Source organism: Macrobrachium rosenbergii, chromosome 55, assembly GCF_040412425.1.
Source record: "Macrobrachium rosenbergii isolate ZJJX-2024 chromosome 55, ASM4041242v1, whole genome shotgun sequence".
Taxonomy (NCBI): domain Eukaryota; kingdom Metazoa; phylum Arthropoda; class Malacostraca; order Decapoda; family Palaemonidae; genus Macrobrachium; species Macrobrachium rosenbergii.
The window spans coordinates 73722663-73741293 of NC_089795.1; the positions used below are offsets into that span (position 1 = coordinate 73722663).

The following is an 18631-nucleotide window of genomic DNA, read 5'->3' on the forward strand; positions in this document are numbered from 1 at the left end:
AAAGGTGAAGCAACAGTGGAAAATATTTCACCTGTACTGAAAGTATTCTCAAGCAAACTCCACACAACAACAGTAAAGATAAAAACAAATTAAATTTGCACAAACACTCAAAGTCATAGGGGTATATGGTCTTCGTAAGAGGAACAGTTGTCTTGGATTCACCCAGGTATTGGATTTGCCAAGGGAAGTCAAAAGACACTGACAACAATTTCTGATATTCTTTAGTTTCTATTTGAAATTTCTCTCGAACGTTTTGTACCGGATGGGATAAAGGTTGATTAGTGCTGGACTTTAATCAGTATTAATACCCATTCGCTGGTTATATTAATTCAGCTTTAAATGTTTGTTGCTTCTAGAAAATATTAGTGCATCTTGTTATTATACGAACATAGGACCAAACAGTTGTGTAATTTTTCTCTCAGGTGTACAAAAAGAGCATAATTCTTTGGTCATTTCTGAGTATTTATGTTGATTTCTTATGACATGTTGGGCGGGTGGGTTCCGTTTTCAGCTAGCACTCTGCTGGTCGCGAGTTCGAATCTCCGACCGGCCAATGAAGAATTAGAGGAATTTATTTCTGGTGATAGAAATTCATTTCTCGCTATATTGTGGTTCGGATTCCACAATAGGTCGTAGGTCCCGTTGCTAGGTAACCAGTTGGGTCTTAGCCACGTAAAATAAATCTGATCCTTCGGGCCAGCCCTAGGAGAACTGTTAATCAGCTCAGTGGTCTGGTTAAACTAAGGTATACTTATTACTTACTTATGACATGTAATTTCTTGCTAGTGTGAGTTAGATAAAAAGAACCACATTCCATGTATCGGATTTTGTAAACTATATTTCTACTTTGATGACGGCTGTTTTTTAAGCAAATTTGTTTTGCGGTGCAGTTGAATGACAAAGAAAAGCTATAGATTTACGGTAAATATTTTCATAGCAGACTTGATGGATTCAAAGCCAAAGAAGTAAGGCAAACGAAGGGTGTTCTTGAGTCGTTTTTTATTCCTGCTGCTTATTATTGAATATGGTCGCTGTTGTATTTCATCAAAGCATGGGCTTGGCAATACAAATCCTTGTTTATTTTTTTAATGTCTCTTTTTGTTATCTAAGAATTCAGGCCTGAACGCGTTATACTCTCAGTGACACTGGAGATTTTTATGTCAATATGATGTCTTGGAACAATAACGTATTTCTAAAGCGTGTTAATCATGAATCTGCTTACACAGTCAAATGAAAGATGGTTTTTAAGATTATTTGGGTTGCAATTGTATATATTGTACGTCCTTCCACTCTCTTCTTTGTTTTAGCCAGACCTAAGTACTTAATACTGAATCCATTGTCGAGGGCAACACCTGGAGAGGTCCTGTTCACAAAAGCTAGAAAGGGACTACCACTCTCTCTCAATACGTCGCCTTTTTGTTTACTTTCAACGTTTTGAAATCAGAACCGAACAAAGTACCTACAAATCAGAAAAGTTTACATAAACTCATTACTTCAGCAAAATCGATCTGAGAGGGCAATTGTTTTTTATCCTATATATATATATATATATATATATATATATATATATATATATATATATATATCTATGTGTATAATATGAATATATATATATATATATCTGTGTATATATGAATATATATATATATATATATATATATATATATATATGTATGTATGTATATGTATATATATTAAACGTTGAAAAGCACTCACGATCTCAAAGGTATCGATAGTGAGTAGTTTTAGGAAATGTCAAGCGGCAACTTGTATCGATTGCTGAAGGCTAGTAAGTCAGCTGAGTGTTATTTTCACCTTACACTAAGATCAATAAACGTGTGTGTGTGTGTGTGTGTGTGTGAGTCGTTGAGGAGTTAGGCTACATTTGGTAAGGGTTCCCGCAGGGCGTCGAAAACGACGTTTGCCATTTTTGTTCAGAAAGTCATTAATCCATATCTGACGATGTCAACACAGTCTAGTCTATATCTGTGTTTATTTTATAGATTTTCCATTTGCGTTACTTTGTTTATTTTTTTGTATGTTAGATTATCGTAATCCGTCTTTAATTCCCTATGTTAAAAGATTTTATGTACTTATGTTATAAAATGATCTTGGGCCATGCAACAGCTATTCTGAGAAACATGAAAGTACTAACTAGGGCCTACTTAGTGCACAAGGTACTAATCAAGGCCTAGGCACTAATATTAGTTTAAAAGGAACAGACGACACCTGAAAGGCAGTACCTAAATTATAAGGAGTATGTGTGAGCTTAGGTAACAACCACTGTGGAGCTCTCAGGTCTTGGCCCACAGGTGTAAAAATAATCATCAGAACACTGAAGCTATAAACAGGTAAGGAGTGTCTGGCCCACAACGCTTGATACTCGGAACGGATGATAGTACCAGAATAGGGAAGTGTGGTGACAGAAGATATCAGTACTCGTTTGGAATGAGCATACCCCAAGTTGAAAGGGAACTCGGTAAGGAATCGTGATCTGTGTTCATATCTGTGTTCTTTGCATTGCGACGGGGGAGGCCCAGTTAAGTTATTAGTCTTGTGCTTATGCCATAAGCGGCAATACTCGATGAGCCACAGTAATTTATGCTGGATGATTTGGTTAAGATTTGAAACCGTTAGGCAAATAGCGCCGAATAGCCTACCTGTCTGAGCGCTTAGTTTTTAAGCCCGAATTTATTGATATAATCCATTGCATTTCATTGCGAAATGGGAAGAATAGGCATTCCTTAGTGGATGAACTAAATGAACTCCCTGGAGGGCATGAGTTTCTTTGCAGCCTCAGCATCATCTGTTGTTTCATTTAGCTTCTCCATAAGGTTAGTGGCCTTCGTCTGTGGCAATTTTCCAGCCATCCTGATGTAATGTACTATCCGTTGAACTTAGTTTTCAGTTTTAATTGTCCATTGTGCAGAAGTAGGGGCTAGACAACTGTGCCCGACCCAGTTTAGGTCGTGAGCGATGCAGATTCTCGACCTCTGGCTCAACTAATCTTTATAGATAATTTCTTCAGGGTAACAAAATTCAGAGAGGATACAAGATGAAAAATAGAGTTGTTGTAACACCTAATATATCAGGTCAACAATTTGTTTTCGTAGAGTTTTTTTTTATCCAAGTCACTGTTTAGGGGTATGAGCTGAAGTTTCATTTATTTTCCCTATAGAGATTCACAAAAAGATTTTTTTTTCCCAGAAACTAAGGTATCACCTAACTAGTAATTTCTCCCACAAACTGTTTTCATAACAAGTATGACTCTCAACACCAGCTGTCGCTTGAAATAGCTTTGAATCTTTGTTTTTTTTTTATTCTTGATGCAGGTTGTCTTCTACTGTATAACGCGAAAATCTTTCATTTGCTTTGTTGGATATGAAGTCCAGTGCCCTGAAACGATTGATCTATAGAATTACAATGTGTGTCCACCGTGCATTTTTGCTTATCAGAGCAAGTAATTCTCCATCTGCTCGAACAGTTACATTATCATATCGCGTTGCGTCGGCTAAGTATTCTGTGCAAGTTTTTTGTACCGTCGTTATTCTTTCTTATGTATTTCCGTATGCCTAAGAGGAATTTGATGACGGAATGCCTTTTCGCTTTAAGATACTCATTACTTTTACATTCTTAGATAAGAGAAGCTGTAGGTATATCTGAATGGAAGAGCAGAGGAGAGCTGAATCTTCGGAAGTTGTTAAAAAATTGATTGGAAGAAGTTCTCATGTTTTTTTCTGTAACATGCTAGATTAGGGTATCAGGTTTCGTCTTATTGTGGGAAATCTTTTGAAACATTATTTCTAGCAGTTCAGCAATAACTAGCGCATCTAAAGGGCCCATGGCGAGGAGTAGAAAGGTGGGTAGGGAGTAGGAGAGATAAAGTAAGTGGAAGGAGCCAGTGTTTCAACCAGATTTTTCAAGGTCATTAAACGATATTTACACTTACGGTTTGTTACACATTTTCAGGCGTCGTATCATAATCGTTAAAGAAGGTTGCTTATGATTACATATAACAACAATGTTCATGGACGACATCTAGCTGTATGGTAATAGCATCAAGGAAATAGATACCCTAATCCAAACTGTAAGGATTGTATCTCGGGACATCAGGGTGGATTCTGGAATAGGAAAATATACCCTGGTCAACATACAAAAAGGCAAAGTGACAAGGACTGAAGGGATAAAGCTGCCCGACGGGAATAGCAAACACATAGATGAGACAGGATACAAATACCTGGGAATAATAAAAGGAAAGGATACAAAACACCAAGAGAAGAAGGAACGATCAGGAAAGAGCATATGCAGAGACTTAAGGCGACTCAAGTCAAAACTCAGCGCCGGAAACATGGTGAAAGCCATAAACACATGGGCAGTACCAGTAATCAGGTACAGCGCGGGAGTAGTTGAGTGGACGAAGGTTGAACTCCGCAGCATAGACCAGAAAACTAGGAAACACATGACAATAAACAAAGTGCTACACCCAAGAGCAAATACAGACAGACTGTAGATAACACGAAAGGAAAGAGGGAGAGGCCTACTAAGCACAGAGGACTGTGTCAACATCGAGAGCAGAGCAATGGGGCAATACCTGAAACCCAGCGAAGACGAGTGGCTAAGGAATGCATGGGAAGAATGACTTATAAAAGTAGACGAAGCCTCAGAAATATACAGAGAGAGGAGAATGAAAAACAGAACAGAGTAATGGCACAGCAAACCAATGCACGGACAGTACAGAGACAGACTAAAGAACTGGCCAGCAACGAAACATGACAATGGCTACAGAGGGGAGAACTCAAGAAGGAAACAGGAGTGCTAACAGCGGCACAAGGTCTGGCCCTAAGAACCAGATATGTTCAAAGAACAATAGATGGAAATAACATCTTACCCATCATGCAAGAAGTGCAATATGAAAGACGAGACCATAAACCACATATCAAGCGAATGTTCGGCGCTTGCACAGAACCAGTACAAAAAGGGGTATGATTCAGTAGTAAAAGCCCTCCACTGGAGCCTGTGCAAGAAACACCCGCTAGCTTGCAGTAATGAGTGGTACGAACACCAACCTGAGGGAGTGATAGAAAACGATCAGGCAAAAATCCTTTGAGACTATGGTGTCAGAACAGATAGGGTGATGCGTGCCAATAGACCAAACTTGATGCTGATTGACAAAATCAAGAAGAAAGTATCACTCATTGATGTCGCAGTACCATGGGACACCAGAGTAGATGAGAAAGAAAGAAAAAATTGACAAGCATCAAGACCTAAAAACAGAAATAAGAAGGATGTGGGACATGCCAGTGGAAATTGCACCCATAATCCAGGAACACTGGGCACGATCCCTAGATCCCTGAAAAGGAACCAGGAAAAACTAGATGCCGAAGTAGGTCCAGGACTCATGCAGAAGGGCGTGCTATTAGAAACAGCGCACATAGTGAGGAAAGAGATGGACTCCTAAGGAGGCAGGATGCAGCCCGGAACACCACACTATAAATACCACCCAGTAGATAGAAAAAAAAAAATAATGACTTGAAATTCAAGCTTCCAAAGAATATGGTGTTCATTAGAAAAAAAATAACAGAAGGTAATACGAAACACAGGAAAAAAAAGAGATCAATTATTAGAAAAAATAATTTAACAAATTATTGAATAAATAGATAGCAATGTAAGCAAAATACAAGGAGGATTGTTTTTAGGGTAGTAAACTCATGAGGTTCCAATTGCACACACTAACAATAATAACAATCCTCTTTTATTTTAGATAATTTTGCAGTGTGAACGTTCATGTTTTAGTGACCAAGAAAACTTTTGTCATTGTTGCTCAAGACAAAGGAAAGGTTTGAAGGACGGTGTCGGAATGCCCCTTTCCTTCTCTCCTCCCTCAACTGCGGGCAGTAGTATAATGCAACTTAATAAATATTCCGAACGCTGACCATTTATTGACGGGAAGCCATGTTTATATTCATCTGCAAGCTTGACGACATCCTCTCTTTGGTTACTGGTTACTGTCTTTATTCGCCGATTTATGTATGCATCTGTATAAGTATGTATGTCTGTATGCATGCAAACCGAAACTGGGAGTACGAAGCAAACGTGGTTTTCCGTCGCTTGGAAAAATATTCTTAATACATACTGGTGCACATATGGATATGTATATGTGGCCTCAGCGCTTACAGTTAATTGAGGAATATCAGTATTCATCTTTCAATCTGCCTAAGTGAATTAAACTTCGTGCAAGTCATCAGCTGGCACACCCATTATTAGGAACGAAAGTCAATAAACGTAATCATTTTATTTCTCATTTTTATCCCATGGTCCTCTTCTTTTGTGGACCTGATTTTCTCAGTGACCTCGACTGATCCTATTAGCAGATGACCGTCTTCACGAAAGAATCCCTTCCTCGGTAATGCATATCGTCTCGGTCCACGCATTTCCGTCGAGAAAGGGAAAGGTCGCATGTTCTGTTTGCCCTGAGAAAGGTCCAAGGAGAAATAAAATTCGTTTATTATACATTCCAGAGGAAAGATTAACGGGGTCTCGTACTGTTATTTTCCGAAATTCCATTCCGCGTCGGAATTGGACTTCTGAGATGGACTCCCCGTCAGGAATCAAGGTTGACATGCAAAGGTCCTATAAACCTCGTCCGAAGTCGCCTGCCTCCGGTGGGAGAAGGGCTGGGGTATTCGAGTAAAGTGCGTCCGTCATCGAGAGAACTTGCGTGTTTGTTAATGCCCAGGAAACTCTCCCAAATCTCTTCCTCCGTCTCCTTTAGATCTTTCATTTTTTCGGTTATTTTCTTGATTTATAAACTGAGTTTGTGTAGGAGGGCAATGTGTATCGGGACACCTTTTTTCTTGTAAGATTCTTTTTGTCTTGGTAGCTATCGATCATGGCTCTGAAAAGAATGCAAATTGGAAACAGAAACGGACCAAGTTTTTCAAGAAATCGAATGACAGCTATTGTATTGCATTTTAGTTTTACACTGAAAAAATTGCACTTGAATCATATATTTTTTTATGATTATAACTGTATAAAAGCTAACTAGGAAGGGAATATGTAGAGGGAAAATTTACATACAAGTACATAGTTCATCTAGGAAGTCATTAAAAAGAATATACACCATTCAGCGCCAGTGGCAGTGAATAAAAAAAAAAGATTGCGAAATCTGACAATGTAAAAGGAAAAATATAAGACCTTGGTGGAGGTAATAACGTTTCCTTGGCCCATACCACTCATCGCAAAAAAGAAGAAGAAAAATACGTAACACAAACAAACGAACAGGGACGGAGGAATGCATGACTTTCATGCAACTTCCTTGTTGGAATTTCAGCAATTTCGCAAAATTTCATACCAGTAGCAAGGCTGATTCAGTTCTCAGAATAAGCTCGGCAGTCAGCTATCTTGATTCGACATGGAATGTTCTCTGCTTGTATACACGATAACAAAAGTATGAGCGGAAAAATATGAAGATTATCTTTGTAAATCTTTTCTCGGTAACTGATCTTTTCGAAAGCAACCAAGGCGGTTTCATTCTGTTCTCAGTCCACTTACAAAACTCGACTCCTATTAATGCACAAGTCGTTGAGTTTTGCGATTACTCGAAAACAGGTATCTGTTATTTATTGTATTTTGCGAAATGGAACACAAATGGGCGGACCCCAAAATGAGCCTCACCAAAGAGGGAGCGAGCATTTGTTTTGTGTAACTGAATAGATGAAATAAAGGCCACAGAACCTTGGAAACAAAGAGGAGGGGAGCGCTGCGTTAATGAGCTCTTAGTCGCTAGGCTAGCATGTATTGAGAAGTTATTTACATCGAGGGAAAGCGCTCTGAGGAAAGTTGAAAGGTTATAAATGGTAAAAATAAAACTTTTTTTTTTTTGCATAATGATGGATTTTTTTAATAGCCTAAGCAGGTAAATAAGGGTTCAGTTGCCTCGAAAATATTGTGTGAAATACAGAGAGCAAAATATGAATAACAGAAATATAGAGATATTTTCACCAACATTTTTTATCAAAAAAGTCGGTTAAAGAAAAACTGATATTCAAACCTTTGCGATAATGATCTTACATCGTGTTAGCTAACTTGAGCAAGAATACATTCCTGACGACAAAGATGTTTTACTACTTGCAAGGAGAGCTCAAAGTGACCCTGGCATGTTTCTACGAGCCCACATTCTGAAGCGAGTAGGCAGAGGGTTCATGCGTCACAGATTCACTGGAGCGTTTCCTTAAGTAAGTCTCATGACATTGGCCATTTGGATCTCTTGCGATGATATTTGCAATGAACTTGCTCGCCATGGGAAATATCCCTCGCCCCAATCTTTTCATCGGTAGTGTTTATTTAACTACTTCCATCTCATTTAAATTTTCTGGTGTTCGTTTTGACTGCATATCTGCTCTTGAGAAACATGTTCGGGCTATGTGCAACTGCATAAAAGAATCGGTATATTGAGAAAGGCTTTTGAGATTTTTGAGACCTGTCCATGCTGAGGAAATGTTTACACTACTTTATTCAGTAACGCTTTGAATATTGTTTTATCAACACGCACGCCTTGATTAAATTAATGGAATAAACACTCAAGTTCTGTTAATATGATCTTATCCCCGACCATGCTATTTATTTCTTGTACCTAGTTCACTTAGCTTATTGCGGGTGCCATGTATGTTATTCCATAATTTTGACCATCCTTGCCATTCAGTTCTTACCATATCATACCATCTACCGCATGGGCATTCAGTCTATTTTGACAGTCTTGCCTTTTCTTTCCTTTTTTAGTTTTCTGTAAAAGAAAACTATCGTGCCAGCTTTGTCTGTCCGTCCGCACTTTGTTCTCTCCGCACTTTTTACTGTCCGCCCTCAGATCTTAAAAACTACTGAGGTTAGAGGGCTGCAAATTGGTATGTTGATCATCCACCCTTCACTCATCAAACATACCAAATTGCAGCTCTCAGCCTCAGTAGTTTTTATTCTATTTAAGGTTAAAGTTAGCCATAATAGTGCTTCTGGAAACTATATAGGATAGGCCACCACCGGGCCGTGGTTAAAGTTTCATGGGCCGTGGATCATACACCATTATACCGAGACCACCGAAAGATAGGTCTATTTTCGGCGGGCTTGATTATACGCTGTAACGGCTGTACAGAAGACTCGATTTTTTACTTGTTTTTTTTTTATAGTAGTTTATGCCTGTTGAGACCAAATTATGGAACGATTCTCTAAATCAATCATGAAGAGTCGTTGGAACTTCAGTGTAACCTTGGCGCAAGAGCTTTTTGTTGATCCGACTGACAACAGTCGAACTTTACATATTATTTGTTAATTGTCCTAACTATTTTGCTTCACCCGTCATCTTATTTGTCATTCTTTATTATTTCTCTTATACGTTTCGTTTTACTAATTGATTAGATTTTCCGTAGAGGGTTGCATCCCTACTGGAACTCTTGGGCTTATAACATTTTGCTTTTCCAAACAGGTTTGCAGCATGGCTTATAATAATAATAATAATAATAATAATAATAATAATAATAATAATAATAAATTAACTCTAAATGCAACACTGATCCATGCTTTCCTTATCCAGCACTCCTTAACGACACTATTGTAATTTTTCTTCTCTTCACACACAAAGGCCTCAGTACTGTACTTCAGTGGTGACTAATTTTTTTTTATTTATCAGATGTGTAGCACACCCGCACACGCATAGATAATCGTACACACCCGCACACACATCCATATAAATATATATGTGTGTGTATATATATATATATATATATATATATATATATATATATATATTATATATTAAACACACATATATGTATATATAGTATATATATGTACAGTATGTATATATATATATATATATATATATATATATATATATGTATGTATGTATATATGTATCTATACAGTATGTATCTGCCTGTATGTGTTTGTATATATCCGTTTAATATCGATGGCCTAGACACAATCTGCATATACTGAATATCCGCATTCTGATTTTTCCCATTCTTGTAGACCTAACTCGGAAACCTAGGTTTATCGGAGGTTGAGATGTTTCTCTGAAACCAAGCTTAGCTTCAAGGGCATCTGGTGTATAATGCAGTCGAATTTTGAGAAATTTGCCTTTCGACAAGGTCCACGACATTAAACGAGTAGCATTCATGGAGATTATTCATGGCAATCCCATTATAGGATCGGGGAAGAAATAGCGAACCTTTGTAGATGTGACTTTTTTTTTCGTTTTGACCTTTTGTGTTGCTCAGTAAAGTACAATTAACGTCATATCCTCATCATTCTTTAGAGACGCATTAGTGCTTTTGTTATTATTTAATTCTGATGTTTTCCTCCCTGATTATTATAGTACTATTGCTTACTTTTGAAGATTAACAGACAAAGATTGTGCTGCCATAATTAAGAAAAGGAAGACGATTACATTAGAGAGAAAAATAAGAAAAGGAGAGGTAGTGCGGGAGATGAAAGTCTTTGCGTCTGGAGTCTGATGACTCCCCGAGGGACCCCAGACCGGCCCGGGGCCTTTGGTCAGAGAGGTCTGAATCTGAACCCGACTCCCTCGTTTAATGTTCGCCAGTTGCTGGGCGAGAAGTGAGGTGGGAGGGTTGCGGAAGGTCCCCGCCTCGGCTTCATCTTTATTTCGTTTCACTTTCCACCCGTTTTTCCCTCGTGTTTGTCTTTTGTAAGTGTTTGGATTACGTTTTGTCACTGAAGTCTACAGCTTCAGAGGACTCATTTCGCATGTGTGTTCCAAGGAGAAGTGTTTATGTATTAAAAGTGAATAATATACAGATTATTTCAGTGATCTAGGTGGAAAAAATAGTAGTTCCCTAATAATAACATAGAAAGTGATTAAAATTTGAATTTCAGTAACAGTGATCACAAGCCAAGTTTAGCCAATGGAAGGAGACACTTGCTGGGGCACTGGAGAATGAAATTTCAGTGAGTATTGCTTGTGTACTGCTAGCTTGCCCAAGTTATGAATTCAAGTTTGGTGCTTATAAGGCGTTGTGTAGCCTGCGGTCATGCTGGACTACCCGTGTCCTCGTCCTCTTGCCGAGTCCATGGAACAGTTCGACGTTATTATCGTTATTGCTGGTTTTTTCATCATCCTAGACACAGAATGCATTTTATAGATGTATTATCTCCAAGACAGGGCAGAATATGACAGGTGTCGGTATTTCTTGATGTCTGTCGTTGCCTTTTCAGCTTTTGACCTGGACAAAAGCAAAGACAACTACGTCTTTACAAGATTGTATAGCTGAGGTACCCCGCACTGCCCGGGAATAATACAAGGGTAAAATTGTAGTGGCAGTGTATACAACATGCGTAGCGCCTCCTGCCAATACAAAATGAAGTGAAGGCTTTTTAACTGGGTAAACTAGGCTTAGTCAAAATAGTACTACTTGCCGTACATCGCAACCTTAAAGCTTTCAGTGTCTGTTTCTTTCCGATGAACATTGTTTTTTTGCCTTTTTTGAATTAAAATAAGCTTGTAGCTAGTCTTTTATCTAAGCTGTTTTTTGAGGGAAAACTATTTTAATAAAATATTACGGAATTCCCCACCCCCACCCCCACCCACTTCGCTTCCTCTCCTCCTGATGTTTAAGGGCAATTCGCTTCACGATCTTTCGCAAACTATCATAAAATACGCCAATATAGTAATTTAACGCTGAATATGAATGAGGAAGCTTCGTTACTAAAGAGTTATATGTAGGCTGTATATGGTAGAAAAATTTTCCATTTCATCATTATTTATTTTAGTTTAAAACGTAACTATGGGTGGCATATTTCATGTGAAATTTCATGCCAACCGATTAAAATGGTTTTAATGAAATTTCTATAGACCTACGTAACAAACCCGTGTAACTAACAAGGGGAAAAAGAGAGATCTGTAATGCAACCAGTTGCTAGCATTTTGAATAAAACACAGGGCCCTATGGCAAACAACAGCGTTTTGTTGATCTGGAAATACGGTGGTTGATCATTTACAATGTGAATGACACGCCAGTTACGTTTCATGAAGTTTTCCTCTGGCAAACGAACGTTTCTGTCCAGCTTAGAGTAGTTTTAGTTCATCTGTTAGGGGATTCGTTATGCCTCATATCAAAAGACCTTTTACCTGAATGACTCTTTGTGTCAGCCAGATCAAAGCGGTACGATACATTGATCAGCCTGCATGGCCTATGTTCAGCGCACGATATATATAGAGAGAACTAGTCACAAAGGAACTGTTTACGCAACGTGTGCATTGTTTTGGTTGTAATTTCCATTAATAAATTTGCCTGGCATGTAGGCTCAATAACGGCCTCTTTTTCCTGAAGATTATGAATAAATCCGGCAATATGGTACCAAGCAAGTTGCACAAGAAATAGACCTTTGGGTACCCCGTCGCCCTTGATAAAATTATATATATTGCATTTAATGAGAACAATCTTGAGTTTATATTCCTTTGACTTGTTCGCATAAGATACAGGTAGAGAGCATTTTTAACGGCTCTACCTATGCAGTATCACCCTCTGGAAGGCCTTAAGACAGCCTTCCTCAATTAAGCGTTTATTCTTGGGGAGCATGCTGGGATCCTGATGTTAGGGTCTTTAGGCTTCTTTAGGCTTAAGTTAACAGTCATCAGTAACCAAGGCCCCTAAGACGTGATGATCTCCCATTGAAGACAATTATATGGTGTATGTATTATCTTGGTTTTAGTAATCTGGAAGTCTTTCCACTTTCATAAATCATTAATGATAATGTGTGATGGCATAGAATGTTCATATACGTATGACATGTTACTTCTTGAATTGTATATGCTGGAAAGGGTCTGCAGTGGTTATGCTACGTAGTGAGAGATTTTGCTTCGCCTTTCTTGTCTACCGTACTTTATTTTTTTCCTCGTTCTCTTCCGTGCGTGTCCTGTTAGCTGGCTTATTCTATTCCTCTGAGCCCTAAGCTTTATGGTAGATGCTCTACACGTGGGCTGGTTAGCGTAACTATTTTGCGAGAAAAGATTATTCATTTATCTTGACAAGCACTTATTTGTTGAATGCTTCATATTAAGAGACTGAGAATCGGGATTACGAATGACGATTGCAATTGTCGTCTTTCCAGAACTATTTGTGAGAGTGTAATATTTTAAGTGCTATTGATTTGGCTTCCCTGATATTTAAGGGAAGAGGCGAGCCTTTTCTGTTTCACTTTTAGAGTTTTTTTAAGTTGTTCATTTGTAATCAAAATTGGCTTAACTTTTTTTTATGGATGAAAGGATTTTTATTCATATATATCTTTGTGTGAGTTGAAGCTTTTACGTGAATAATTTGAAGGTTATAGCCTATAGGGCCGTAGACCCTCGTTTTGTGTCGAAGTGCAACATTCAAATGAAGCACTTCAAATAAGGCAGGTATTGCGGTTGGGTAAGGTAAAAATCACCTACAAGCAGTGCTTTTTACATTGTATTTGTTTACCCATTTAATCTTGCAGCATTATAAATTTCGCAAGCAGTAAATATTGTTGAAAGCCCGCGAAATACATACTGTTTTTGCGTTTGTAACAGAAAACAAATGAAGTGAAGGAGACGTGCCTGTAAAACCAATAATCAATGAACCTTGAGAGATAAAGAGTTTTAAAAATAAGAATTATTGCGTGTATGTTTTTGCACAGGTAAAAGTTTCCCTTATTTCATCCTTCCGCAGACCATCGACTCAATTCCATGGCCACCCAGAAGTCCGTGATTTTCACGTCTTTTGAAAGTTGCCATTGTCTCTTTACTTATTTCAGGCACTGATAACCATTGATGTTACGATGTCAGATAGGACTAAATAGAATTTAGCATTATATGATATTCATATTTAAGCGTGACCTCGGTGTAATGACCTCGACTTTTTTTTATGGAATTGGGGGATCTTCTCTACCGAAATGGTAGATAAGTGGCCATTTTTGCAGTTCAGCAGGCCATTTTCGTAATTCCCCTGTTGGTTTCTAAATCCTGATGTTAAACGTATATATAGACTTTTATACTGCTTGCGTACCGAAGGGTTTTCTTATAATATCTAGTAATATAATATATATATATATATATATATATATATATATATATATATATATATAGGAAGAGTTAGTAGGATGGGAATGCACGAAGCAAGCTTGAAGTATAGAGGTAAATGGCGGTAAGTGTTGGTGTTGGACGCTTTGCTCATGAGTTTTCTTGGTGGTTATATAAAACGCATGGTGTTATGGAAGTTTTTTGCACCGGTATTCATTCGAGATTCCCCAGTTACTATTGCCTTCTCTTTAGCCACCTTTAATGATGAATATATATGTGGCTATATATTATATATATACACAAATTATATATATGCATATATATGTGTATACATATATCACAAATATTAAGCCACAGATATCGTATAATATCGAATTCCCTATATCTTGAGGATAAGTCCAAGAGAATGAATTATGCCGGCGCAGAAGCTCATATCAGCTATAATCCGTGTTATGTGAGAATTAATCTCAAGGTACAGTATAGGGAATTCAATATTGAACGATATTTGTGGCCTAATATTTGTGAATAAAAAGAGAAAGCCACGTTCTTGCAAGTGACAAAAATGTTCTGTATAATCTAGTTTAACACGACCCAGTTTTATCCTTTTCCATATGTTCTTTAGAGAATTGTGTGCGTTATTTAATTGTTTTGTGATATACCTTACCTGCCATTTAACTATATGACTGGTAAGGTACATTTTGCAAGGCCTGTATGAAATCCACTTCACGGAGCACTTGTAGCATGCGTTTTTACTTCTCCAAATCGTAATTTGGATACCAGCAACCATTAAGGATTACACATAATCTTAGGTTGTTGATTTGATGCGACTATTGCAGTGATTTTCACCACTTTCTCTCTCTCTCTCTCTCTCTCTCTCTCTCTCTCTCTCTCTCTCTCTCTCTCTCTCTCTCTCTCTCTCTCGTGTTTGTCGCGCCCGTTAAGGGGAAACTAATTATACGCAGTTATGACTTTTTGTCAGTTGCTCCATGCTCATTGGAAGCAGTGATGTGGCAAGCATTTGTTTTTACCACAGTTTTTTATTTTTTTTATTTTTTTGCAAGTGTCATCGATATCCAAAACTGGTCTGCGTTCGCTTTAAGCCAAATGAGTTCAGCAAGTAAGATACTGGTTGCTTATGATGAAAAAGATTACAAGATACCGATACCAGTAAATGCTTTCGGGACTGCATCTTAAGGATACTGGTTTGTTGCGACGGCAGACAAGAACGCTGCATTAAGCGTGAAGAAATGAAGAGAGCTAGACGCATATCATCAATCACTGCCTATGACAAGCAAGTGTAAGAAACCGTGATATGATTCAGCAGAACAGGCAAATAATAAAAAAAAAAAAACTGTTCAGTGGGGGGTGGCTTACCATTAGTAAATTAGTCAATGTTTCTCACATGAAATCAGACGAAGCTTTCGTCATGCTATTAAAATGTTTCAAATGTGTTCGAATTGCGTAAAGTAAGTGTAAGTGTATCCACCGGTAGCGTTTTTATCACCAGTTGTATCACTTGTGATGCTTTTCTGGAAGAAGCGTTCTCGGAGGCGATACTTGGATCCACCTCCTTGTGCTGGTAAGTGCCAGAAAATTAATTGTCTGTCAAGAACGAGAAACCTCACCGTCAGCCGCGGGGGAGCGACGACTCGTCCTGTTGGTGAGGGTAGATGGGCCATGGGCATGGGGCTGCCAACCTTATCGCTTGTTTAAATATAATACTTAGAAACCGAAAAGTAGCACCTTGTGGAGCCACGCTTTTCTGGGTGAAACGCTGGGGGCGGAAAAGAGAAAAGAAAGATTTAACTCAGTTCCTTTGGAAGTGGGAACTTTATGCTATGGTTGTGCAATTAGCTTTCACTTAAAGGCCTACAGATATCCCATGAAAGTAACTTTTCGTTTTTATTAATTTTTATTATTGCTGCCATTGTAAAATCAGATACGTGATAGGCATACTGATCTTGTGAATACTTGTCTATCATCCCTCTGAATAAACATTAGGCTTAGGAGATCGTTGGAGTAATAAGGCAGCCTACCTGACCTAGATAAAATAAAGTTATTCAGAAGACTGAACGTTTTATAGTTAACAGTTTAAACCTTAGACTAACACTGTGTAGCCTATATACATCTCGACTATGGATTGATCTTATATTTTTCAATTTGAGTAAATTAGTGAGAAATCTTCCAAAAACTCAGTCTTTCCTGCTTGTGCATTTGGCATGTCGGTTATATATGTACTTATATACACACGTTTAATATATATATATTATATATATACATATATACTATATATATATATATATATATATATATATATATATATATATATATATATATATTATGTATGTATGTATGTATGTAAATGGTACATATATAATCGACATCCTATATGCACAAGCAGGAAGACTGAGTTTATGATTTATAATACACACGTGTATATATATATATATATATATATATATATATATATATATATATATATATATATATATATATATATATATAGCTCTATACATTCAGCTTTCATTTTATGAAAAAGGAATATACTCTCATATTGCTATGTAATTAGATACAGCTTCCACAATTTAACTAACAGTCCAAGTTCGCTAACGTCGTTAATTTTTACGACATTTAATGGCCTGAATAATTAGCTGGAGTTCATAGGTGAAATGCAGCTTGCATAGGAATCCGTACCACCTGGAGGCGTGACGTCCTTAGGGTTACGCCTGAACCCGCTTAACCTCCGATTACCATAGGCTGACGAACTCTCCTGACTAGATTTTAATATTTCTTATGTCATTTTTATCCGTGGGGTCAGTAGAAGGCCACCTGTTATTGCTCGCAGTTGAGTACTGTTATGCAGTTCATGGACGGCCTAGCAGAAGTTTGCGCATAGGATTTTCGTCACTTTTCGTCCTACTTTAGGATGAACAAAGTATTAGTTAGCGTCAGTTTCTGAGAACTCAAAATATACTGTATATCTTTACATAATAGTACCGTACTAGTCAAGGGTGTGTTAGCTGCACTGGCATTGTCATTTGTAACACAGCCCTTGAAATGATGTCATGTCTTCAAGTGTCTTGGCGTTTTGGCTCGGTCCTCACCTAGAACGTTCCCTAGTAGAAAATATGCCCCGTTTAGACATTTTTAAAGCATTTTCTTCAGAGGGCCAGAGCGTTCTCTCTCTCTTTCTCTCTCTTTAGATTTTTAATAATCGTTATTTAATATATACTGAATGACTGGAATTTTTGTCGTTTTTATTGGTTGCCTTTCATAACTCTTTGTTAAGAGTTATGTGACCGGATTTGATTCATAAGAATTAAATGTCCCAGTAGCATTAAGGCGCTATATTTATAAAAATAAAAACATTAGCATTACGGCACTACATTTATGAAAAATAACTCCCATCCAGTTGACTCTCGGCTCTCTGTTCTCTCTCTCTAGTCCCAAGCCTGGGTAGCTTGAAAGAGGAGGGATGTGGGCTGGGTTCGCAGCCGTACTTTGTAGGTACTCCAACAGTTATCGAATCTCAAGCCATTAAAGAGAAACACAATAAACATTTGAAAGGTGGTCTTAAAACTGACATTCTGAAGAGGATTAAATGGCGCCCCTTCAGCCTAGCCCAGTGGGCCACTTGGAATATAGTACCGGTAGGTTGCGTCAAGTTAACCGCACCCTCCCTTCCTGTAAGGCTGCATCCACCCTTCCTCTGCGATGCATTGACACTTACTCTCGCCACTTTTTAGTGTTTAATTAGTCATTAGTGTTGTGGTGATTTGCTCTTCGTTGTAACTTAAAGTTGACTACCCTGAGATTTAAGTAACGTTAAGCATTTTACTAATTAGTCGTAAAAATTAGAAATGAGACGCAAATTAAAGTATTAAAATGGTATTCGATCGTTTACTGCATTGGTTAGTTATAGAATTTTGCGTTGGGCGCCATCGAGGCTCTTCTCTTTATACATGAAAATTTCTGGAAGAAGGAAATTCAGATTTTAATGAAATGAATTGTAAAAGTGGAGAGACCCCGAAATACTGTCGAAACTGGCTGGCTATCTCTCTCTTTCTCTTTCTCTCGCTTTTAACCGGAAGGCGGTGGCAAGTAACTCCGCCTCTTCCTTCCTTCCGAGTCCTTTTGAAAGAAAGGAGCGAAGAGGAACGGTGGGTGTAGGGGTGGCGGGAAGGGAAATGTATCCGCCAGTCTGGGACAATCCCTCTTAATATTCCACTTCCACTTTTACTCGTTATTCCGCGTTAATTGTTGACTGCATTTGTATGAAATACCCTGGTAGGCTGCTGTATATACCATATGCGCCTGTACATATCAGGATCTCTTTGTTTGCTGGGACAAAAAAAAAAAAAGCATTCCTCCCCACCTGAATGTTAGGCACATTCTGTCAATGGCTATTTAGCCTAAACGAGAGTCAACAATTCCCTCCTTCGTACACGAAGCATTCGGCCGGGCTATGTTTTCTTTCCGTACAATGCGAAAATCGTGAACACGAACGACACTTATTTTTACTATTATGCCGCTTCTTGCCACACTTTAAGCTCCGAGAGTCCTTGGTTACCTGATGCG

General features: G+C 38.1%; 1 protein-coding gene across 1 annotated transcript in view; it reads left to right on the top strand.

Moving 5' to 3' along the window:
• The first annotated feature begins 10581 nt into the window (after window positions 1–10581).
• Cad88C (cadherin-88C) overlaps window positions 10582–18631 on the top strand; it is a 283326-nt gene continuing 275276 nt past the window's right edge. Inside the window, exon 1 of the mRNA XM_067098927.1 lies at window positions 10582–10959. The gene's annotated coding sequence lies outside the window, so the exon portion shown is untranslated. The remainder of the gene's footprint in view (window positions 10960–18631) is intronic.